At 38.9% G+C, this 25581-nt stretch overlaps 1 long non-coding RNA gene across 1 annotated transcript; it reads left to right on the forward strand.

Annotated features, from left to right (window-relative positions):
- The first annotated feature begins 1922 nt into the window (after window positions 1-1922).
- LOC128320780 (uncharacterized) lies at window positions 1923-18319 on the forward strand. The gene is made up of 4 exons (XR_008304368.1): window positions 1923-9000; window positions 11886-11968; window positions 17484-17646; window positions 17743-18319. It is a non-coding gene; the product is annotated as an uncharacterized LOC128320780 (long non-coding RNA).
- The last annotated feature ends 7262 nt before the right edge of the window (window positions 18320-25581 follow it).

Here is a 25581-nt window from a genome sequence, read left to right on the forward strand (position 1 = left end):
TAGGTGTTTAGGTATAGATAGTACACTTCGGAATCAAACAAACACGTGTGTTGGAGTTGACTTGGGTGATCGTGGCAGCCGTGGCAGTTGTCTTTCAGGCCTTAACCAATAATTTTGTCCAGCAAACATGTGAAACCTGGTTCTTGGAGAAATTTTTTGCTCTAATGTGATATGTGTGTTGCGGTGATGTACTGCTTCTCCATTTATGCCTGCTGGCCTCTGGTGAAAAGAAATCCATTCTAACAATGTAGTCAAAATCCTTACACCATTTACAGAACTTTTTCCAGCCACACTCATCAAAAGTTACGGTCTCAGTAGTACTGTTCCAGTGGATGTGACCCAGTACCGAGAACTTGAAAAGCAAGACTCCTTTTTCCGTATCGAAAAACAGTCTGGCTGTACAACCATTTTCCATTACCCAATATTGAATCTTTTCATGCTCTAAATTTTTTTCAAATCTTCCCAAAGTAGACGTAACCTTTTTTGATGCGTATAGAGAAGCGGCCATAGTTGAGCACTCAAAGAATCAACGGTATGCTACATCCAGAGAAGTAAAGTAATTGAAGGGAAAATGGGGAGGGTGGGTGTGTTGTTCTTCTTCTTTTATGTTTTATAGCAGTTGGTTAAAAAGCTAATGGCACATTTTCTGCCACCTACTGGTATTTTTAGATTTCTTTATCCTGATTGATCAGGGAGTAACTTCTCTCTCCATATGTGAGTGTGGGGGGGGTGAGTGGGAGGTTGGGTGTGTCATATTTTTGGGCAGTAAACTTGTATGTGTATGGGATCAGATGTATCATTATTAATCATTCACCTAGATGTATTATTCTTTGGAATGGGAACAGAACAGATTGGATTTATATGTATGTGCATAGGAACAGACCATACTAGTGATATGTGTGTATGTATGTATGTGTAGGACTATCATTATTAATCATTAACCTATGACTTTATTATTTAATCAGAATTATGTCTGTGTGTATGCAAACACACCATACTGGAGTTATGTATGTGGAGGACTAACATTATTAATCAATAACCTATGACCTTATTATTTTCAGAATTATGTCTACATGTCTGGGAACACACCATATTGGAGTTACTTATGGATTAATTTATGTGGAGGACTAATATTATTCATCAATAACCTTCACCTGTCAAGACAAGAATGATTGATGATAACCTTTTGACCTTACTTTGGTGACTTATACCAACAAGTACTCTCTCTGGGGCACAGTGGCTTAGTGGTTAGCACTGTTGCCTCTCACATCCAGGGTTGGGGACTCAAACCCCGCCTCCACCCTGTCTGTGTGGAGTTTGCATATTCTCCCTGGGCTTCTCCCTGGCTTCTACTGGGTACTCCGGTTTCCTCTCCCAGTCCAAAGACATGCATGTAGGTTGACTGGCATTTCCAAATTGTTCATAGTGTGTGAGTATGTGTGCATGATTGTGCCCTGCGATGGGTTGGCACCCCATACAGGATGTCCCCTGCCTTGTCTCCAGGCTATCCACAAACCTCTGCAGGACAAGTGGTACAGAGACTGGATGGATGGCTTTGCCAGAGTCATGGTTTTTATGTCAAATTCTGCTAGTTTAAAAATACTCCAAAGATCTTGTTTTATATTAAGTAATCAGAAATAAATCTAACAAATTTTCACAAAATGGGTTAAGTGTAGTCTCCACAGGTGCAGACAGTGTGTCTGTAAAGTATACACCCATTTCTATTGTAAGATATATTGCAATGATTGGGAGAGTGAAAGGGGGATTATGGAGTGGATAATGCCCTCTGTTTTGTTTTCATTTAGCTAAAGAAAATTACTTCCCATCCGAGTTTTTAGCATCCACTATTCAATTTAAATTAAATATTATTTATATAAAGCAGCTTTACAGAAATCCAGATGTATAATTTTAACTCAAACTTATCCCTAATGAGCAACCCAGAGGTGATGGTGGTAAGGAAAAACTCCCTGAGGCAACAAGAGGGAGAAACCTTGATGCAGGATAGTGTGATTATACTATAAAGTCAAGCAGTGTAAGTGTGCTAAAAGGAACTTGACTATGAGCATCATTACAAATTTAAGTTTAAGTTTCCAACTGAAATTATCAACCGTTCAATGGTGATTTGAGTGTAAACAGTTCTTAGTGATTTCTGAAAGAACATCCACTGAAAGAACATCCACAGCCATCTTAAGGGTGTCTGTGTGGTACTATGTGGCTTTTAGAACAAGTGGCCAACCACTCCACCAACAAACCTTAGTGAACTCATATGAGAGTGGGGGGCGGTAGCATTCAAACATTCCAGTTTACCAAAACACTCTATGCCCATAAACCCTCCAGATCTGTGCCTTTACCGAAGAGAAAAGCTAATTAACAAAAGGCCTAACTAAACAAATAGGTTTTCAGCATAGGCTTAAAGATTCCAAACACAATCCCAAACACAAATTGGAAGACCAAAATATGCTCAGAAACTGTGGCCCAAGACCGAGATATTTCTGAGATAAAAGAAGGGTATTTTAGTAATATTACTACAGGAGCTTCAAATGAGAGACTGGAGTCAATAATCACACTAAGACCTTTAAATGCTGCACATGATGCAACTGAAAGACCATCCAGAGACTACAAATTTCTACTATGTACATCTACAAACTGATAACAATCAGTCAAATAAGACCTGAGAGGAGAGAAAGAGTGTTGTTCTCTTAAATCCAACATTTTCTAGTCTATCTAGAAAAATGTTATGATCTATGGTGTCAAAAGCTGCACTAAGTTCAAGCAACGCAAGCAAGGAGACACAGCCCTGATCCGAGACCAGTAGTAGGTAATTTATTTTAACTAGTTGTGCCTCAGTGCTGTGATGAGGCCTAAATCCTGACTGATAGATTTCATGAATGTGATTCCTATGTAACTATGAGAATAACTGCTGTACCTTTTCTAGGATCTTGGAGATAAAAGGGATGTTTGATATTGGCAGACAGATTGGTTAGACAGTTGACGAGGGTCAAGGGCGGGGTTTTTAACCACGGGTTTTGATAACTGCTAGTTTAAAGGATTTAGGTACATAGCCAGTACTAAGGGAAGAATTGATTATTTTTAGAAGTGGTTTGATTGCTTCTGGTAATATCTGTTTGAAGAAACCACATAGTTCCTGTGACGTAGTTCCAGGTTTCGAATTGTTTGCTGTGAGATTCTTGCCAGTGTCGTCATTTAAACTATACCGTTTTTTTCTCTTTTCATCAATAATTTTGTGCTGTTGTCTTCATTTTTTTGTATTTTTCACTTTCCCTTCTGCTGCATTTTTTATTTTCTCAAAGAATGTTTTTATTTTTTGTCTAAAGACAGCAAGTGATGGCCATCCATGCCTGATCCATCTAATATAATCTCAACAAATCTTCGACTAAGGTATGTTAAACACTCAACATGGCAAACATTCAGCTTGTTCAGTGTGTTGAGTGCAGAATGTTTAGTCCTTGCTACTTTGTTAGTAGCTTTATTTGTGAGAAGTGTATATTAGTTAGCCCTCTGATGGAGAAGATTGCAGCATAGGTGCACATCCAGACTCTAGAGAGGGGTAGCGAGAGTGAGAGCAGTGTAGTGTCTGTAGGGGAAAGTCTGGATGCCTTAGGCAGAGTTAGTAATCCCCCCAGCTCCAGCATTAGAGCCCTCACAGTGGGGTGAATGGGTGATGACTCGGCGGCATAATCCAAAAGCCAAAGCTAACGCTAAGTCTCGCCCATGGGAGCACCACTCCTCTCCGCTTCACGTGTCTAACAGGTTTGCTCTCTTCAGTGAAGCACTCGCTGAGAAACCTGAAAGAGTTCTGGTTATAGAAGACTCTATCTTAAGGCATGTGAAATTAGCTAGGCCTTTAGGGGCACCAGCAGCTTTAGTTAGGTGTATACAGGGAGCCAGGCCATCTGACATAGCAGATAATCTTAAAGTCTTAGACAAGCATAGGCTTTCAAAGATAGTTATTCATGTAGGAGATAATGATATACACCTTTGTCAGTCAGAGGTTACTAAGAATAACATTGTAGAGGTGTGTAAATTAGTGAAGGCGATGTCCGATGCAGTAGTAAGCTCTGGCCCCATCCCGATGTGGTGTGGCGATGTAGATTGCAGCAGATTATGGTCACTGAACTGCTGGATGTCCAGGTGATGCTCCGAAAACAATGTGGGCTTTATATATAATTGGAATAGTTTTATAATAATAATAATAAAACTTTATTTTATATAGCACCTTTAAAAAGGACTCTCAAGGTGCTTTACATAGGAAAAGAAAATAGAACCAGAAGTACATAGCATAAAACAAGGTATATAATAACAATAGTTAATATAATAATAATATAGTAATAATTGTTAACTGTAATAATTTTGAGGGCAAGGCTGGCCTGTTAGGGCAGGACTGTCAAATTTACATGGAATTGGTTAAAGAAACACAAAATCAGTGTTTTCTAGTGCCCCTCTCAGTCTTTGAATCATACTGAAAACCTGCGGTCTGAATTGAAGAGGGAAGTCTGTGTGCACAAACCTAAGAATATAAAGGATCTTAAAATGCATGATTGAGTGGACCAAGGGCAGGTGTCACAAAATATTAATTGTAAATGTGGCAATAATTTTGAAACCAATGTGTTGTAGAAAAAAGTCTGCACTACATAAAAAAACATATGTGTTTCTTATAAACATGTTTAAAAGAAACAATACACTGTTTGAGCTAAAAAAAATAAATAAATAAATAAATCAGCTATTTAAGGCTGCTGATACAACTGGGGCAAGCAGGCATTTGACCAACCAATTTTCAAAGTACTGAGACAAAGCCCCAGCACTGTTTGGTTCAGTTAAAGTTGATTTTATGGGGGAATAATTTCTCCCTAAACACTTGAAGAACTGACCTATAGACAAGAACTGGCAGATAGTTAGATGTAGAACCAATCAAAATCTCCTTCTCAATTTGGGGGCAGGACATTTCCCCAAAAGCATATGCTGTGAAGCTGTTCAGTGTGACGACTGCTGCATCTCACTAATTTGGTAAATGTTTTTACTGTGAAGCACAAACTAAGTCAGTCAGTTCAGATTTTAGTACCCTTTTGCTGTTATAATAACCTCCACTCTTCTAGGCTTTCACCTAGGTTTTGCCCATGCAACCACAAGAGCATTAGTGAGGTCAGGCGCTTATGTCGAGTGAGAAGGCCTGGGCAAAGTTGGCATTTCAGTTCATCCCAAAGGTGTTCAGTGGTTGAGGTTAGGGCTCTGTGCAGGCCACTCGAGTTCTTCCACTCTAAACTTATCAAACCATGTCTTCATGGACCTCGCTGGACCTCGGGACACTGGAACATATTTGGGCTAGACCTCTTTGTTCCAGTGAAGGGAAACTTAATGCTACAGCATACAAAGATACATTCTAGATAATTGTTTGCTTTGTGGTAACAGTTGGCTCATTTATGGGTTTGATGATCCGGTGAACACAATCTTTTATTGGAGCAAAAATATAAAATATATTTATATATGGAATATACCTTTGAGTTTATATTGCTTACTTTTATTATGTTTACAGCATTTCGCAGGCACCCTTATCCAGAGTGACCTACGGAAGTGCTTTGTATTCTCTATCAAGAACACATCCTCATACTACAGTAGTTCACTAGTTCAGGGACTAAGAGTACCATCAAGAAAATTTTGTGAAAACCAGTCTTTTATATTATTGGCATTAACTAAATCAAAAAAATTAAATGTGAAAATTAAAGAAAACAAGCCAACATAAACCCATAAATTAAGACATATAAAACGAATCATTCAATTATGACAAAAAAATGCCAGTCAGTCTATGCATAGCTGTAAGCCATAAACGAATGCCCCAGCTGATAAATAGCTTAACTGTTTTAAGCTACTCGTATCATGTAGACATAATAACAGTTTTTTTTTTTTTTTATTGAATCACCACCACTTTTGGATGTGTGTTGCCACCGCTGCACTAATTGCTTATATTCATCTTATTTACAGTTCTTTTGCTAATTTAGATGAATGGTGGCAATATTCTTACACATTAACAAACAACCATACATTACATAGCACTCTTGTTTGCTAGAGTTACGATTTAAACTGCTATTACTTTTTCCTCTGGAAAATAGGACATTTAGGCTGGATACCAATGTAAATGTCCCCATTATCCTGCACTAATGTAAACCCTGTACCCCACTGTTGCTAATGCAATAAAAAGGGACATAATATTGACAACCCCTTTAGTTGCAGGCTCCACTATTCTGTGAAGTTTTTTTTTTCTGGAAATATGCCTGTGGGCATTTACTTCCATTCCACAAGAGCATTAGTGAGTTCAGGCACTGATGTTGGATGATAAGGCCTAGCATGTAGTTGGCTTTTAAAGAGGTAAAGATCTGGAATCAGTTAAGTATTTCCATACTAAACTCAGCAAAATGTTTGTTTATGGGCCTTAATGGACTCGTGCATGAGACAATGCACTGAATAAAACTGTGAGACAAGACATATGTTATACAATGTTTTATTACAGGGTAATTAAATGTGTAGCATAAGCAATGGAGGACAGGAAAAAAAAAGGGAAAAGAAAGAGCCAGACTTCCTGATACACTGACTGTTTAAACTGTTTAAAAAAATTTACCCTTGACCCAAGAGCAATGACCAATATAAATGTTCTTTTCCTGAATTTCCATGATTAACCATTAGTGATAGTACATCTTAAAAATTTAACTTACACTATGTGCCAGGGGCATTGTTATCCCCAGACCATTATTCCTCCCCTACAAATGGCTACTTGCATTCGAGCAGGTAGCATTCTCCTGACATGTACCAAATTCAGATTTGTCAGTCAGTATGCCAGATCCTGAAACATGATTCATCCAGAGAACATTTTTACACTAGTCCAGGGTCCAATAGTGGTGTGCTTTACACCATCTCAGTCATATCTTGGGATTACACTCAGTAATCTTTGTGGCTGCTCAGCCTTGGAAACCCAATTGATGGAACCAGCGTTGAATTTACACCTTTTGAGTAGGGGTGAGGGGTGCATTTGGGAAGGTAATGTGATTATGTTTGTGTTTTGAAAATGCTTATGTTTTAAGAAATGTCAAAAATGACTATGTATATTTAAAAGCGCAGTGCATATGCAAATCATGATTGACAGTAGCTATGTTTTATAAAAACAAATACTAAAAGGTTTACATTTATTTACTAAAACATAGCGATTAATAAGAGAAAGCAAGAGAGTATTTACTGCAGATGTGGCATCTAATATTTCCACCCTGAACAAATGGCATATTTTGAAATAGGCTATCAGCATTGTTTACATTCATCAGTACAGTGAGACAGCTACTTGTCTTTCAGGTTTCTCTAACTATTATTCCTATATACCAGCTATAAAATACCACTACTGTGAGTGTAGTGAATGAACTGGAAACACAGGAGCTGTACTTGAGTCCATCTCACATTCAAACACATGATCAAAAGTAATTATCATACACCTGTCAAAAACAACACCATATAATACTTGTCAAATAAAGAGGGAAAACACAGAACCTAAATAGGGTAACTAATTAGGGGAACACAAAACAGGAGTGCACAAACACAGGGCGTGGGGCAGACAACAAATGAAGAAATTCAAAAAATGTGAGTAAGCATGCCCTCTGGTCATCTGGGGGGGTTGTCCAAGGTGAACATGACAACAACATCTTGGTTTCATCAGACTGTTGAAGTCATGATCCGCAAGGGTGTCTATTTTACAAAAGTTAATCATATCTCAAAGAAACAACTAATGTGCGATTTATGATCAAATAGACCTGTGTTATTACAGCTCTTCTTAGTGTCAAAATAAGTCACAAGGAAAATGTATATCTGATATACTAACAATTTATTTTTGTAAAATAATTTTAAAAGTAATACACATTAATTAGTTTTGCATGAATTACACAGTATCAAACTGTGGTCCATGGTCCATAACTAGTGGTTAGGCCACAGCACTCTCACTGCTGCATCCTGGGTTTGATTCCTGGCCAGGGCATTGACCCCAGCCACTGGGGTTGTGTGCAATAGTGCACTCTCAGCACCGTTCCCAAGCCCAGGTAAAAATTGGGGAGGGTTGCCTCAGGTAGGACATCCGGCATAAATCTGTACCAAATCAAATACACAGACCAATAATTCACTGTGGCGACCCCTAATGGGAGCAGCTGAAAGAGGAACAACAACGACACAGTATCAAACTGCATTTAAGGTACAATGATTTACTTTTGATGGCCACACTGTGATTTTATGGTAAGTAACTGTATTAAGACAAGATAACATTATATTGATCCCAAGGGGAAATTAGAGAGCTGCTGCAACAGGCTGCAGATGGCATGGTGCCATCAGAACAGGTCAACGGTTTACTACTGATAACCCTTGTGCGGTTCTTGGATCTAAGTGATGTTTATTATTATTAGTATAAGAAAAATATAGAACTAATCATTTGTAAACCTAAAACACAGTGGACTCAGCTTATTTTCTCTGATGAACATGTACAACACCAAAACAAATTTGAACACTCATCCTACACCCTCCTATACGTTTAGTCAGTTTTACCGGAGGGTAATAAATGGTTGAAAAGAGTACTTGAAAACAGATCGGTCATGGTAAATATGAAATTAAAACATGAGTTCATATGAAAGTCACAAGGTAAGGCACTTGTGACCCCACATATCCAGAGAAGAGAACCCTCAGTCCTGAACATCTGCAGTCATGGTGAGAAGGATTAAGGAGGAGGTTCCTATTGCCCCAAACTGCACGTGCCAGCCACCACTTCCAGTGCCTAAAGTAAGTGTGTGTGACTTTTTTGTGTGTGTGTTTGTGTGTGTGTGTGTGTGCGTACATCTGTAAACATTTTAGGTGTATTAGGTATCTAACAAAGACTTTTCACCATTGTAGGTGGCAGCTGGGCAAAAAAAAAGGAGCGTTGCCAGGATTTTGTACCAGCAAAGGGCACTAAAACACCTTCTACATGTAAGAGCAGCCAGTACATTTGTAACATACACACAATGAAATTTTGTTCATCATGTGCTGTGTAGACAGACATGCACTTTCAAATGGTGTTTGTTTTTCCACTACTCAAGTCGATTGTTCTAGTTACTAGAATCTAATTCATGTACTTTAGACATGAATGCACACACACTGCTGTGTTTTATCCAGTGTTATTTCAGAAGGATGTGATTCATTTTTGAAAGCATAAATAAAAAAAATCAATACAAATTCCTATTGTTCTTTATAGCTGGCTTTTGTTTTGTCATAGTCAATACTAATTTGAATATAAAAAGATAGAGATAAAAATTTAGAGTAACATTTAAACACAAGTTTTCACTAGTCATGAAAACCTTGTTTCTCAAAGGTTTTACAGGAAAACATGATTTATGCTACAAATGTTTTAATTATGTTGAGTCATTGCATATATCACACAAAAACAAATGATATTTCGTTGTTAAAATTGATCTAGCAGAGGTAAATTTCACAGAAAAATTTAACGAATTTGTTTGTAATGGAGTTAGAGACCATTAATTCCCTGGAACTATGTAATTTTTTTCAAGCCTGTCATGTTTTAAACCCCCCAGTTATGTCCTGGGTCAATTTGACCTGGTGAAGACACCCAGTGGTGAACCTGACGTTGCCTGAAATGTACAGTTCTTTTACAGTCTTTTACAGTTGAACTGGGGAGAATCCAGATTGCGAAAGGAAAATTGTAAAAAAGGAAAGGAAAAAGTGGGCCTTTCCTAAACTGTTGCCACAAAGTTTGAAGCACACTATTATATAGAATGTTTTATATGCTGTAGTATTATGATTTTACCTTCACTGGAACTAGCCCAAACTTGTCAATGCCCATGTGCACAAAGCGGGGTTCATAAAGACATGGTTTGCTGATGTTGGTGTGAAAGAACTTGAGTGACCTGCAAGGAACCCTCATCTCAACCCCATTAAACACCTTTGGGATGAATTGGAGTGCCGACCGCATGCCAGGACCTCTTGTCCAACTTCAGTGCCCAACCTCACTAATGCTTTTGTGGTTGAATGGGCAAAAATTCCAATAGCCACGTTCCAAAATCTAGAGGAAAGACCCAGAAGAGTGAAGTCTGTTATAGCAGCAAAGGGGGACAAACTCCATATTGACATATAAGACATGACTAATTTGAAGGCATAGTTGAAGGCATTGAAGGCGTCTGACCTTGCCTTGTACATCCAGAAGTTAGAATCTGGAGGAAAGCACTTATTTACACACAATTAAACAGATTAACTAGATGGACATGCTGCATGGAATTGGTGTCTGTTGTATCTTCTGCCATGCTAATATGGGAATGTATAACAAAATCCTCAAATGATGATGCCTAAAACTGCAAGAAGTTTTTGAATCAATATGTGCAGCTAAAATTAATTATAATAGGATGGCTTATTTTAAATTTCTCATTGAAGATGATCTTAACTTCCGTCTGACAAACAGCTTACACCTAAACACCATTGCCTTATCCATTACCAAGAATGAATCATTCAGTTTGGCTCTTTTATTCAGTTGTGGACAATGAGATTTGAGAGCAAGCAAACATATTTTAAGTAGTGTGCAAATTAGAAAAAATATGTTCTACTCTTTAGCTGAAAGACATCCACTCTTGCAAGCCTATCTCTGTGCTGGCAACCTACCACAAGTTAGCTAGCCACAACTTCCACAAGTTCTGCATGATTGTTGATCATGCAGATGAATTTGATACTCAGCTCTATAATGCAGGAATCCAGGAGGCTATGACATTGAAGGATTTACACCAACATACTACCTTTGCCACATCTACAATTGCATACAACGGGACACTATACAAAAAATTGTAGGCATGCCCATATTCCTGCATTATAATTGAGGACACCAAGGTCTTGTCCTCTGTATTTTTTCAGGTATTTTTTGTACTTTTTCCAAGGAGTTAGCTTTTACACGTGAATAGTGTTGTTATCAGTTCAGAGTGGTTACTAATCGGTTAGAATTGGCCTAATTCAATGCATAAACTGTGTGTCCTGGGAGGTGGGTATAAATACTTGCGCAGCCTATAGAGTTTTCTCACAGTTTATGAGAATTCCGATTCTTTGTTCGTCATGTGATATATCTGAAACACCGTGCACAGCTACGATTTAGAGAAATAAGTGACTGACACAAGGTGATTTCGGATGGAGAGACAGACAATAATGAATTTAGGAGGTAGGCTGCTATGCGACTGTACCAGACAAAAAACTTTCACTGCATAAAACATGACACTATGCAACAATACTGCTAACAAACTGTTTTACCTGGTAGAATGCCCTCTAATTTTTTTCAAAGCTATAGTCTGGATAACATTAAAACATCTAACACACTGTCCAGACAAATGCCAACAGACACCAACAAACAGAACATGTGTTAACATCGTCTGTTAACAAGGCATGGCAAATTTATTTATATAGCACAGTTTCTAAACAATAGTAATTCAAAGGATTATGAAATGTCAGACCACTGTGATTTGACATTTCAGCAAACTTCCTCAGTAATGGCTGAGTTCTCAATCAACGTTTGTTAATATCTTATGTTTAGTTACAACTCATCTTCTGAACAAGGTTACATGAAGAGAAATGGGCTAGTCATAACTCAGTAATGGCTCTTGATAGCCCGCTAAGCACAGGGTCATCCATTCTTTTGTGAAGGAATAGAAGTATAGTGACAATAGAATTTAAATGGTTTTTTAAATTAAATAATAGTGATAAATGAGAATTTATTATAGCACCATATTTTATACTGGCACCATAGACAGCCATCTCCTTATGCATTTATATATTTTTGCCCATATTTTATACAGTATAATTGATAGTGTTTATTGTCTTCACAGAGACAGAAAGAACAGTGAAAAACAAACATAGCTGACCTTCAACTGGGAAGGAGTGGAGACACAGAGAAAAAGAAAGAAAGAAGGTGAGGAAGAAAAGAAGTGCAAGTACTTTCAAGAAGGAGATGTGATTAGAAATGTTACCTAGACACTTAAATAATGCTAAACTGTAACACATTTCAAATGCATGGCAATATAAACAGATTTGATGATGCTGTGGACAAAGTAATGGAATCATGTTATTATCAAAAAATAACTCATGAATCTGTAAGTGAAATTTTTTATATCATTTTTAAAATGTCAGCAAGAGACAAGACAAAATAGAAGCAGAAAAAACTTTGAATGTATTGGGAAGAGACCCAGCAAAGTATAAAAAATTAGGAACCACCTTAGTGATGAAGAGAGGAACAGCATTCTTCAGGACAGATGGGCCAGGAACCAGAATAAATACCCTCAAACTAAGTTTGGAGACAGGCTCTTAAGATAGTCATTTATTTGTCATTTAAACAGTTACAGGGTGTACACTGGGCATTGAAATGCTTGTGATGAGGCTCAGATTTAGACATTGACAATGCAAACACTTATTAGACATTGAAAACATATTAGACATGAATGATTGAGATGATGCTGTAACGTAATAAGGAAAATAAAACAGTGGTTTACAATAGCAAAGTAAAAGTGACGTGTTATTAAATTATTGCCATGATAAAAGTGACACATGCTATTAGTACGATAAATAGTATAAAGTAAATCTGAATAGTAACTATTTAAGTGTCCGGAAGTGGCAGTAATAAAGTGTCGCAGTGCTAGATGAAGGCCTACTAGCTGTTAAGTAGACTGATGACTTGGAAATAAAAACTTGGATAAAAACATGACTGGATGCAATGGAAGTGTCACAAACAACTAATGAGCAGGGTGAATACAGTCCTTAATGATTCTGTGGGCCTTCCTCAAACAGCGTGTTTGGTAGGTGTCCTGTAAGGCTAGGATTTTATTTCCAGTGATGAGCTCTGGTGTTCTCACCACTCTCTGAAGGAGCTTTGCTGTCGGAGGAAAAGCAGCTACAGTATCAAACAGTAATGCAGCCAGTCAGAATGCTCTCTGTGATGCAGCAGTAGAAGTTTCACAGATGTCAGAGGAAATGCCAGGCCTCTTAAGCTTCCACAGAAAGTAGAGATGCTGATGGGCTCCTCTCACTACTGTGTCTGTGTAAAGGCTCCAGGAGAGATCCTCAGAGATGTGGACACCAAGGGACTTGTAGCTCTTAACTCTCTCCACCTCCACCCCAATGATGTAGATAGGACCGTGACCCCCTCTCTGTGACTTCCTGTAATCCACAATCATCTCCTTGGTCTTGCTGACATTCAGAGAGAGATTGCTGTCATCACACCTCTGACACCTCTGTCTTCTTCTATGTAGGATTTCTCATCACTCATGGTGATGAGTCCTAGGATGATTGTATCATCAGCAAATTTGAAGATGATGTTGGTGGTCAAATACTTATTGACCTCACTGTATATATATATATATATATATATATATATATATATATATATATATATATATATATATATATATATATACAATCATTGTTATCTTAGCAGAGCAGTCATAGGTGAACAGGAAGATGATGTTGTAGCTGTGCTTAGCAGAGCAGTCATAGGTGAACAGGGAGTACAAGAGGGGGCTGAGCACACATCCCTGTGGGACACCAGTGTTGAGTGTGAGTGTGGAGGATGTGTGGCTGCCAATCCTGACCACCTGGGGTCAGCCCGTCAGGAAGTCCAGAATCCAGTTACACAAAGTATTAGCAAAAACCTAGGCAACTCGCTTAGAGTGTGTATCAAGTATCATTCACCCTGATCAGACAGGGTTTATTCTGACCCTTAGGTCGGAATTCGTTTAGTAATACTAGGAGACTATTGAATATAATGCATTATCTTGTCTAGCATCAAATCTCTTGTGTCGATCGATGCAGAGACGTCAAGTAGAGTGCAAGTACATGTTTGAAGTTATGAACATATTTTAATTTAGGTGAATAATTTATTAGGTGGTTTAAGGTATTGTATTGTACCATTTGTGCTACTGGTCAAACTAATAATATTGTCTCTTCACCATTTCATTAGTACAGGGGAGCAAGGCAAGCGTTCCCTTTGTCTCCCTTAATTTTCGGTATTGCAATAGACCCCCTGGCCATTTATATCAGAGAAAATAAAAGTATTAAAGGGATCTTACTAGGAGGCAGACAAACAAAGATTTTACTTTACGCAGATGATACCTTGAGGACAATAACTGACCTTATGCATTCTCTCCAGGAAATTCAATTCGATTTGTCACCAACTACTTAAATATCTTCAATATCAGGCTACAAGGTTGTAACGCTCAGTGGGAACACCACTGAGATTTACACAAACAAAGGGGTTCTTAACTTCTCTAAATAGCATTTATCTGAGTCCTAAAAAAACAGAACACAACAAACTGTTATAAGACACGCAACAGGTACATATGCAACAGGTGTAACCACAAATAATACGAAAGTAAAAACAAGTAAAAGTGTGATAACATACATGTGGGTGTGTGGGTCTTTCAAGTCTTTCATGTCCAAAGTCCTATATACAATTAACAGTCTCCCTGGAGTGCTCTCACCGGCTTGGCATATCCTCGTCGGCGTACTCCAAAAGTTCAATACATCCTTCCCTGATGTTTCATCCCTGTGCAACTCAGTCTTAAAGTATATCCATGGCAGCAACAGGAAGAAGAAAAAAAAGGTAACCCATATTGGTAGTGATTGCTTAAGGAAGCAAGGAAAAATTAAAGGAAAAAGGCTTCTCCCATGTCCCGGTGTACCAGATCCTTTCATGGCACACTTCTTCTACTTCTGCCTGGGGTCACATGGTCAGGAACTCTCACATGACCAGCAGCTGCTTAATTATGGACAAATGAAGCACAAGAGGTGAACAATAACAATGATTGTATATATATATATATATATATATACAGTGAGGTCAATAAGTATTTGATCACCCTGTGATTTTGCAAGTTCTCTTACTTAGAAATCATGGAGGGGTCTACAATTTTCAGCATAGGTGCATTTCCACTGTGAGAGACAGAATCTAAAAATAAAAATCCGATAATCACATTGTATGATTTTTTAACAATTTATTTGTGAATTACTGTGTCAAATAAGTATTTGATCACTTGCTTATCAGCCAGATTTCTGACCCTCAAAGACCTGTTATTTTGCTTTTAAATAGTCCAGCTACACTCTGCTCATGATTCTAAATTAGTAGCACCTGTTTGAGGTCGTTAGCTGTCATAAAGACACCTGTGCACCCCACAATCAGCCAAAGTCTAAGTAGCAACATGGGCAAAACCAAAGAGCTGTCAAAAGACACAAGAGACAAAATTGTAGACCTTCACAAAGCTGGAAAGGGCTACGGGGCAATTGCCAAGCAGCTTGGTGAAAAAAGAACAACTGTTGGAGCAATTGTCAGAAAATGCTTCCATTGATGACTGTCAATGTCCCTCGGACTGGGGCCCCACGGAAGATCTCTCCTCATGGGGTATCAATGATGCTAAGAATGGTGAAGAATCAGCCCAGAACTACACGGGAGGAGCTGGTCAATGCCGTGAAGAGAGCTGGGACCATCGTTTCCAAGGCTACTATCAGTAATACACTAAGACGTCATAGTTTAAAGTCAGCCCATGTCCAGGCCCGTCTGAAGTTTGCCAGGGACCATCTGGATGATCCAGAGGAGTCATGGGAGAAAGTCCTGTGGTCAGATGAGACCAAAGTAGAACTTTTTGGTCTTAACTCCATTTGCCGTGTTTGGAGGAAGAAGAATGATGAGTATCATCTCAATAATACTATACCTACAGAGAAGCATGGGGCTGGAAGCATCATGCTCTGGGGGTGTTTTTCTGCACAGGGGACAGGACGACTGCACTGTATTAAGGAGAGGATGAACGGGGCCATGTATTGTGACATATTGGGCAAAAACCTCCTTCCCTCAGTCAGAGCATTAAAGATGGGTCGTGGCTGGGTCTTCCAACATGACAATGACCCAAAGCACACAGCCAGGAAAACCAAGGAGTGGCTCCGTAAGAAGCATATAAAGGTTCTGGAGTGGCCTAGTCAGTCTCCAGACCTAAATCCAATAGAAAATCTTTGGAGGGAGCTGAAACTCCGTGTTGCTCAGCGACAGCCCCGAAACCTGACAGATCTAGAGAAGATCTGTATGGAGGAGTGGGCCAAAATCCCTCCTGCAGTGTGTGCAAACCTGGTGAAGAACTACAGGAACCTTTTGACCTCTGTAATTGTTAACAAAGGCTTCTGTACCAAATATTAAAATTTTTTTGACTGAAGTGATCAAATACTTATTTGACACAGTAATTCACAAATAAATTGTTAAAAAAAATCATACAATGTGATTTCCAGATTTTTATTTTTAGATTCTGTCTCTCACAGTGGAAATGCACCTATGCTGAAAATTCTAGACCCCTCCATGATTTCTAAGTAGGAGAACTTGCAAAATCAGGGTGATCAAATACTTATTGACCTCACTGTATATATATATTGAGCCTCTTATGTGGCCGCGCTACATAGGAACTGTGGATGATAACTGGTGGTGAGTTTCTGGATACTACCCCAAGACATGATCAGCGAGGATGGTGGAAGTGAACTGTGGTCCTCTATCTGGGATCAGGTATTGAGGTACTCCCCAATGTGTGAAGATCTCTTCCATGAGGATTTTCATAATTTTTGTGGTTTTACTGTCTCTCAAATAGAACAACTCTACCCATTTGGTAAAACAGTCCACAACTACCACCAGGTAGGTATTTTGTTTTCTGCTGGTGGGGAACAGACCCATCAAGTCAATCCCCAGTGTGTGTACTGGTTCAGGGACAGAGGTGCTTTGTAGAAGGCCACTGGGATTGGTGTTGTCTTGTTTGTGATTCTGACAGGTACAGCAGCCCTTGAAGTAGTACCAGACATCTTTACGGATGGTCGGCCACCAGGCCACCTCCAACAGCCTCAGTAGTGTCCCCCTAGAGGGTTGTCGTGGAAATAATGAAGGAAGCCCGGTGTCAATGCTTGTGGTACCACCAACTGGAACATCTCTCCATTCTTCTTAAGTGGCACTCGGTGATATAGCACCCCCTGGTGGTCCTCAGTAGTAACCTGCTGGTCTTTGGCCTTCCAGTTCCTTTTCTCCCCCTGCAGGTGGGTGATTTAAGGATCACTGAGTTCGGCTTGCTGGATTTTTTCCAATGTATGGGGTATGTCTGAGTATTTGGTTTGAGTAATGGCTAAACATCTGGTGGTGTCGATCTTCAGTGGTTCAAATGCCTGTGACAAAGCGTTGCGGCCCAGATAGAGACAGCCTTTTCTGTGTTGGACCTTGAAGGTGAACTGCTGTAAACTAAGCATCCATGCTGTGTCAGGTTGGCTCCCAGGCCCACATTGCTGCCTGTGTGGATCTGGAATGGTTGGTGAAGGTTGGGCTGGCGAGAATTGGTGGAGCCTGTAGGGCCTGTTCAAGGATGTCCATACTGGCCTGGCACTCGGGTGTCCACTTCCATTTGACTCTTTTTTTTCAGGTGGTTTAGGGAGCAACGAGTTCCGCAAAATGGGGGATGAACTTGTGGTACCAGCCCGCCAGGCTTAAGAAGCTTTGCAGCGCTTTAATATCATGCTGTAGCGGGAAGTCGGGTGCCATGTGGAAAAACATTTCATCTTTACCATCTGAAAAAACTGAGAACGGTCAGAGAAATGTCATAACATCATATCATTGTTAAAAAATATTTAATCACTGGTTAATTTTGTTTTTTTAATAAAAAAGTTTTTTCCCTTCCACAGACACTGTGATAAAGCAGTTTCCAAATGCCTGCGAGCCCTCATTCGCAGAAAAGGCAACAATGAGTTGTACTCAGAGAAAAATGACCCTCCACTTGAAGGATGAAGATGGTAACATTTAAGTTTTTCAATTTCCGTGTTTGGTTCAACGATTTGCAGGCTTAACTTGAGTTTTTGAAAAATGCACTTTATTCATCTCTGCACTTTGTTGTTTTTTTAGTAACTTCTGTTTTTTTTGTGCAGAAAATTGCATTGTGATGCATTCTTATTTCACACTGATAGGGTATTCATAGTGTACTTTTCAGTAATACAGGTATAACTGAAATGTGCTACAAATTGTTTAAAGTAGCTCTGTCATATCATTTCACTGATCTTTATTTTATTTTAATGTATTTGGTCAAGAGATGCTGTGCTTTTTAATGTATACAATGAATTTATTTTTGTAAGGTAAACAACAAGATATAGTACATTAAAGTTTTCTAGTTTTCAAAATTGTATGTGTTTTAAAATATATATTTTTTCTGATTTTTATGGTACTGTAGGGGCATTTTGCACTGTATTTTTAATACAATATTAAGACATTGTCATACTGAATGGTTTTATAAAACAGCTTTTTAATATACTAATAGTGGCTCTTGTAGTGTACTGTAGTGTAATTACTAATGAGCTGATTTGACATTGAAAATATTCTGGAAACACATTAAAGTGAAGCTTAAAATGTATTCCAACTGTACTTCAAGAACAGCATAAAAGTGTATTTTAAATGAAATTTAAAGAAATACAATTAAAATACACTAAATATATTTGAAGTGGTTCCATTTTAACACAGCGAAGTATATTAAAATATGTTGCAATTAGCTTAAAATTGGTCTTAAACATATCTAAAAGAACACTTAACATACTTAAAGTTGTTCCAAAATAACACATTTAATATGTAGTTAGTATAGTACAATTAAAATATTGTACTACTTAAAAAATACTTAAAAGCACTATTTAAGTATATTTCTTTTTCACCTGGGTCTATAGCACCTTGAAACTTGCTAAAAGGCATTTTCAGCATCTAGTGTGCGCAATTGTGTAAGCACATAGGCATCTGTTGAGAAAAGTGGTATAATATAAATAATATAATAATATAATAATATAATATATAATAATATAATTCAAAATATGAATATTAATATAAACAATCATGTTTTATTTTTTAGCTAATAAGTAAAAAACCTCTATTAAACATATTACACAAATGTGCATATGTGCTTTTGTAGCCCTGACTAACTATATGTAACTATATGGTAGAAATTGTGTTATTTCACAAGGGAATTACATTTAGATAGGAATGTACATGGAAAAACTTGGTTTCTGACATTAAGTTAGTCTGCTTTTTTCTTTGATTAGTCAGGTATTTGACAACCCATCCATTCCTCTAATCAATGGACAAGGGGTTTGGAGAGAGAAACATGAGGTCTGGGGGGAGAGAAAAGTGAATAATGCTTGTAATAGTGAGTAAAATTATGTTTTAGGCCATTTCCCAAGTGGCCAATATGATTTCTTTGCTCGTGTAGCTTGTTTCAGAATTTTGGTCATTGATAAAAGGATTGGGTGATCTAAAATTGGTCACTAGTTAGTATAAATAGATTGTCATGTTTATACAATCATTGTATAAACATGATTGTGAGGGTGCTCTCTTGAAGTAGGCAGGACTTACTTAAGTCCCAAAGGGGGGGAATGTATATGGAATATTTAATCATGTAATCGATATAATCATCAAGACAATCCCATACATAATCATAAGTATGCAATATCAGGTTCATGCATAAGTTACTGAACATCTAAATTTCAGTAACTAACTGTGCAAAGTACAGTTGGGTATCAATATCTGGTGGTTCTCAGTGTCTGAATAACATGAAGTGAATGGATATACCAAGGCCATGGAGATTAGGAAAGAATATGCTGATGAAATACCTGGGGTTAAAGGATGTACAAAGGCCTTGAGATTAGGTCTTCTGTCACCATTAAAACTGAGAAATAATGGTGGCAGACAGCCACCACTGAATTTATTTAAAGAGAAAACTCTGCCTGTAAAGAAAACTCTGCCTAGAGAGATGTGCATTTGAAAATGTATAAAAGGCTATGTTGAGATCATGAGTTACTCTGCAGACTAACTTGTCTTTTTTGCTTTTTACAGTAAAGTCTAATTTTTGGCATCAAGACCCCAAGACTCTGAGAAGTTTTATTTTAGCTGAAAGAATTCCACATGAGTTAGTGCATATTTTATGAAAAGTACCTTTCTACACATGATTTTTTACAAACTTTATTATGAAAATAATATAAACAATCAAGTTTCATATAATTTTCCACCAACAAAGTGTAAAACCTATATTAAACGTAACACAAACATGCATGAATGTGTTTGCAAGCCTAATGCGCTTGAAACTTGTTAAAGAACATAGTGAGCACACAGAGAACACACAGAGACATTCGCTCAGAAAAGTGTTAGTGCATATTTGATGTAAAGAATCTTTCTACTCATGTTTTTTTTTTCCACTTTTTTATGTTTTCACTTTATTATCAAAATATAAATGTTAAAATATACACAATCATGTTTCATATTATTTTCCATTATAATGAAATGGAAAACCTATATTAAACGTTTGTTACTTACGTGCTTGCATGAAAAACTGCTTTCCTGAAGCCACAGGCTAAAACGCATTTTCAGCGCCTTACACTGAAAAAAAATGGAACGTGTGGTCGGTTAGATTTAAGAAAAATATTACGTATGGTTTACATAAAAATATTATGTTTCTCATCAAAACGTATTGCTTATGCTAAACCTAATTTAAACAAGTTTCTAATTACAAGATTGAAAAAGTTAGTGATACAGTAAAGTGAAGAGAGTGTGATCAATTCACATAGTACAGATAATTAATTTTTGTCAATTTTACTCTAACTAAAATGTTAGTCGAAAATAACATTTTGGTTGACAAGAAAGTGCAAAATTAAACCAAATATTCAAACATTTTAAGTGTTAAAGATGTGGCAACATTTACCAAAGTGACACCCTGCTCACATAGTGATTTACACATCCTGACTATCATATATAGTTGTGCATTCATGTCATTTTGTGCAGATGCAGGTTGTAATATTGCGTTTATGTTGTCTATAAATCTGATTAATCCTGATTAATCTTCTAATAGGATGCGTTTGGGTGAGTTAATTAACTGGCTAATAAAGTGCTTTAGTTTACTGGTTTTCATTCGCTGCTGATATCACTTTCATTCCTGCTGATATCTATATTCTTTATTCTGTATGAGTGCATTATTTAAAACAATAATATTCTTTCTAGATTTTTCTTCAAGAAACATTGTTAGTGTGTTGTTAATTGTTTATCTTTATTTTTTGTCAATAGTATGCTTAAATTAAAAACGAATAATTATAGTCATTTTTATATGGTCTTCGTTATCGCTGAGGGAAAAAAAATCGAACACTGACTTTGTGTGGTTCTTCTGGCACTCTCTTCCCTGGTATCAGCTCATAGGCAGTGGCAGCAGCACGACAAATACCTCTTCTCCGAATCCGGGGGAAACAAAATTGTATCAGCTCTCTGGGGGCTCGTCTGGGATAACCAGGTGGAGGTAAGAATTTTTCTTTGTCACGTAGACCTACCTCCATGTGGTTATCTCGTGTTATCTCAGTTAGGATTGCATACATTTCATAATCTTAACCTGCAGTGTATCTGTCAGGGTAATTCTGTTTAGAATTATTGGCACATGAAAGGAATGTAAGGAATAGCTGAAAGGAGTTGATTGTGATCCTTGCTAAGTTGTAGTGAGAGAGTTATCTTAGGGTTGTGCGTGACCGTAGGGTTAGGGTTGTGCGCGAAACATAGTTTGATTAAACTTAAAATTCGTTCTACAGCTTGCGCTGACCTTACTGTCTTTGTTTAACAGTGGGAGGAAGTTGCCAGTTTAAGCAAAATCCCAATGACTGGATGTACAATCGTGATTATGGTATTTTTGAAGATTATGATTTAAACTCAGCTATAGTTCTTGTCTTCGACGGATATGGTGACCCCCAATAGGACTATAATTATATGACCGATGCATTAAAGAAATGGTTCAAAATGAAACCAATTTGGGAGCACCAGAGATCTAAAAATAAAAATAAAAAATGTCCACTGCTTCAAAACCTAAAATAAAAGTAGTTTTAGCCTGTCCCGCCATCACACCGCCCTCTCCCACGGCCCAGACACCGCCGCCTTATGCTCCACCCACACAGCCAGTGGACATTACGGAACCGCCGTACAAGGACGTTAGAGATATGCTGTCTGCTACCCAGTCTGAATCTAAATCAAGAAGCATCTCTGTAAAAGACACTCCTTTGGCTCAACCGCCTCGGAGGAGGAGTCTCAACCTAGCCCTTCCGAGCTTAACCCAGCCGCCCGCTTTTGTACAGGTTGGCAAATTTTTCACCATTTCTCCCCCCCAGTATGACGGAAATTAATGCCATCTGTGATACTCTGCTCCCTTGCAGCAATCCTGGCCATTTTGTGGATTCACTGAAGCAACACACACTTTATGTCCAACTAACTAGCCCTGATTTCCGTTGCATCCTCCTAAGGGTGCTCGGAAATACTGAAGAATTATTAATTGACAAAATTCCAACTTTGAATTTTGCTCATGACAGTACACATGGACGGGGAGATGACACCCTCTACGAGTGGTCCACGCGAGATAATTTGCCCAAGTTTTATGATGAGCTTTTAAAATGCCTAAATGAAAGAACACAGAGTCAACAAGATATGTTGCCCACCGCCAATGCCAAACAGGGGCGTAATGAGACCCCTAGCGCCTTTGTGACTCGTTTTAAGGAAGAATGGCAGGTCAGTTTGCATCTACCCATTACTAACACATACTCGCAGCTGTTCGTCAATACCTGTCTCAACAACATGCACCGTAATATCACACAGCTTATTAGAGTCACCACATAGAATTTACAAACTATGACAATTGCTGCATTTGCATCTAGAGTCAGGGAACTAGAATCAGCTGGTGCCTTTGATAATGCTCACAAAAATGCCAAACCCATGTTGGCTTTCATCCCTAATGGTCCGCAACACCAGCAACCCCACCCAGGCAAGAAGCCTGGTAAGTGTCGTTACTGTAACATTCCCGGGCACTGGGAAAAGGAGTGTAAAAAGAAGCAATGTGACCTTAAAATGGTGTGACTAGAAATCTCACATATCTCATAACACACAAGGAGAGGCACAGAGCTCTCAAGGTAGCGCTCCTCCCCAGTGGTATTTTCAACAACAGCACTAGGACTGCTCACAGAGTGAAGGAACCCCTTTTATGTTGTCCCTTGTACTGAGTTCCGATTCAAACTCCTTACCAATTGTACAAATCCTTACCTATGTGTTGAAGGTGGTGTTTACCCCTTTATGGTTGACATGGATGCTACGTGCACCTCTTTCAGAAAATAGTACAGTGGGCCTGTATCAAATTCAAGTATTTACTCTGTGGGAATAGATGGGGTTCCTGTCACCTGTCCTAAAACATTCTCACTCAAAACTACTAGTCCAGCTGATCCTCAAATTCTCTTTTATCATAGATTCATTGTCATTCCACCCTCGCCGTTCAATTTGTTGGGTCGTGATGTTTTGAAAGAGGACATCTTGTTCTCAGTACTCCACCTAGTCTCTGTTTTGCTTCCATCGTGTGTGCGTCTGAGGCCTGCGGCGACCTTGCCATACCCACCAAGCTTTCTGAGGTTCCATCCAAACTGTGGGCCACGCACTCCAACGAAGTAGGCCATGTATTGTAAACAATATCCTCTCTCTGTGGAGAAGGAGTTGGGTACTCAAACTGTCCTTGACTCACTGCTCCAGCAGGGTGTTATTAAACTCACTTTCTCACCCTACAACACCCCTGTCAACCCAGTAAAGGAACCTAATGGTAAGGGCTGGCGCTTTACACAAGATTTGTGCTGCATTAATGATCTAGTGATACCTATTAGCCCAATTGTGCCTGATGTCTCATCTATATTAACAGCCATTCCACGATCATGACCACTGTTGTTGGCCCCTACAGTGCCTTTTTCAGCATCCCCGTTCAAACAACTTCAATACACCTGGACATGCCTACCTCAAGGGTTCATCAATTCGCCAGCTGTGTTCTCGTCATGGTGCATTCCTCGTTGTCGTCACTCGTCCTGACAGAGGGCTGTTCTCTCCTGCAATACGCATACGACATTCTGCTTTCGGGGAAAGACGCAGTCTGCTGTAGAATGGGCTCCCTTGTCCTCCTCACACACCTGGCCCAGTATGGTTTCAAGGCCTCACTCTCTAAACTCCAATTCTGTCAGCCTCTGGTGCAGTATCTGGGGTTTATCTTTTCTCAAGGTCAGCGAAACTCTCATCTGATTATCTAAGAGTCATATTGGAGGTCCATCCACCCAAAACAAAGAAGGGTATGCTTAGTTTTCTGGGACTGATTAATTACTGCCTCCAGTACATACCTGACTGTTCACATCCCGACAAGGTGTTGCACCAGTGCTGTCTCAAAGACATGCCTGATGATATTGAATGGACTGCGGAAATGATGAACTCTCTCTGTTTCGTCAAACAATCATTGAGCTCTGCTCTGGCCCTAGGTTTACCTGACCACAATGCTCCATTTCATCTCTATGTCATTGAGGACGGGAGTCTTGGCCCAAGAGCGTGACGGTGGTTATCATCCAGTAACATATCTTTCTAAATCTCCCGACCCTGTGGTCCAAGGTATGCCTGCATGTTTGCATTCAGTTGCTGCCTCTGCTCTACTGGTCTCAGATGCTGGCAGAGCTGTCCTTTCACACCCACTCACACTGCATGCATCGCTTCAGGTAATCACCATCCTTAATAACATTCAGACACAACACATGACTGCACAGCGTCATTCTGGGTATGAAGCCATCCTCTGTGCTACACAGAATCTCACAATTAAACCAGTAACAGCCCAAAATAGCTCACAATTAAACCAGTAACAGCCCAAAATAGCTCTGCTGTTCTGCTCCACTGCCTTGTGCTCTCCTGTTCGGAGGAACAGACCACCGATGGCTGGTTGGAGCACGACTGCCTTATTGAAAGACCACAGACCACATATTTGTAGATGACTCATGTTCTAAACCCAATGACAATACCACTGGATATTCAGTTTGTTCTATGCCTAAGGTTATACACGAACCTCACTCCATTCCTTTCCTTTCAGCTCAGGCTGCCGAGCTTGTAGCTCTGACAAGGGCCTGGTGTCTATTTAAAGATCAAGTGGTAACTATTTATACTGACTCGCGGTATGCCTTTGGTGTAGCTCACGACTTTGGCAAAATTTGGCACACATGCAGCTTTAAAGCTGCTTATGATAAGCCCATTTCTCATGCAACACGAACCTCACTCCATTCCTTTCCTTTCAGCTCAGGCTGCCGAGCTTGTAGCTCTGACAAGGGCCTGGTGTCTATTTAAAGATCAAGTGGTAACTATTTATACTGACTCGCGGTATGCCTTTGGTGTAGCTCACGACTTTGGCAAAATTTGGCACACATGCAGCTTTAAAGCTGCTTATGATAAGCCCATTTCTCATGCAACACTGGTCTCTGACTTTTGGAGGCCTCAATGTTACCTAAACATCTAGCTATTGTTAAGGTCAAGGGTTATGACAAGTTCTTGTGTGTTTTTCATGGTATTTCTCATGCCGCACAAAGAGGTGTGATTAATAACATCAACAAACAATTTTGTATTCTCGATGTCGCTAAAACTGCCAAATTACTATTACCTCCTCCAGAAGCTCCTTTGCAAGCCTTACAGATTGA

Source organism: Pangasianodon hypophthalmus, chromosome 17 (genome assembly GCF_027358585.1).
Source record: "Pangasianodon hypophthalmus isolate fPanHyp1 chromosome 17, fPanHyp1.pri, whole genome shotgun sequence".
NCBI classification, from domain to species: Eukaryota; Metazoa; Chordata; class Actinopteri; order Siluriformes; family Pangasiidae; genus Pangasianodon; species Pangasianodon hypophthalmus.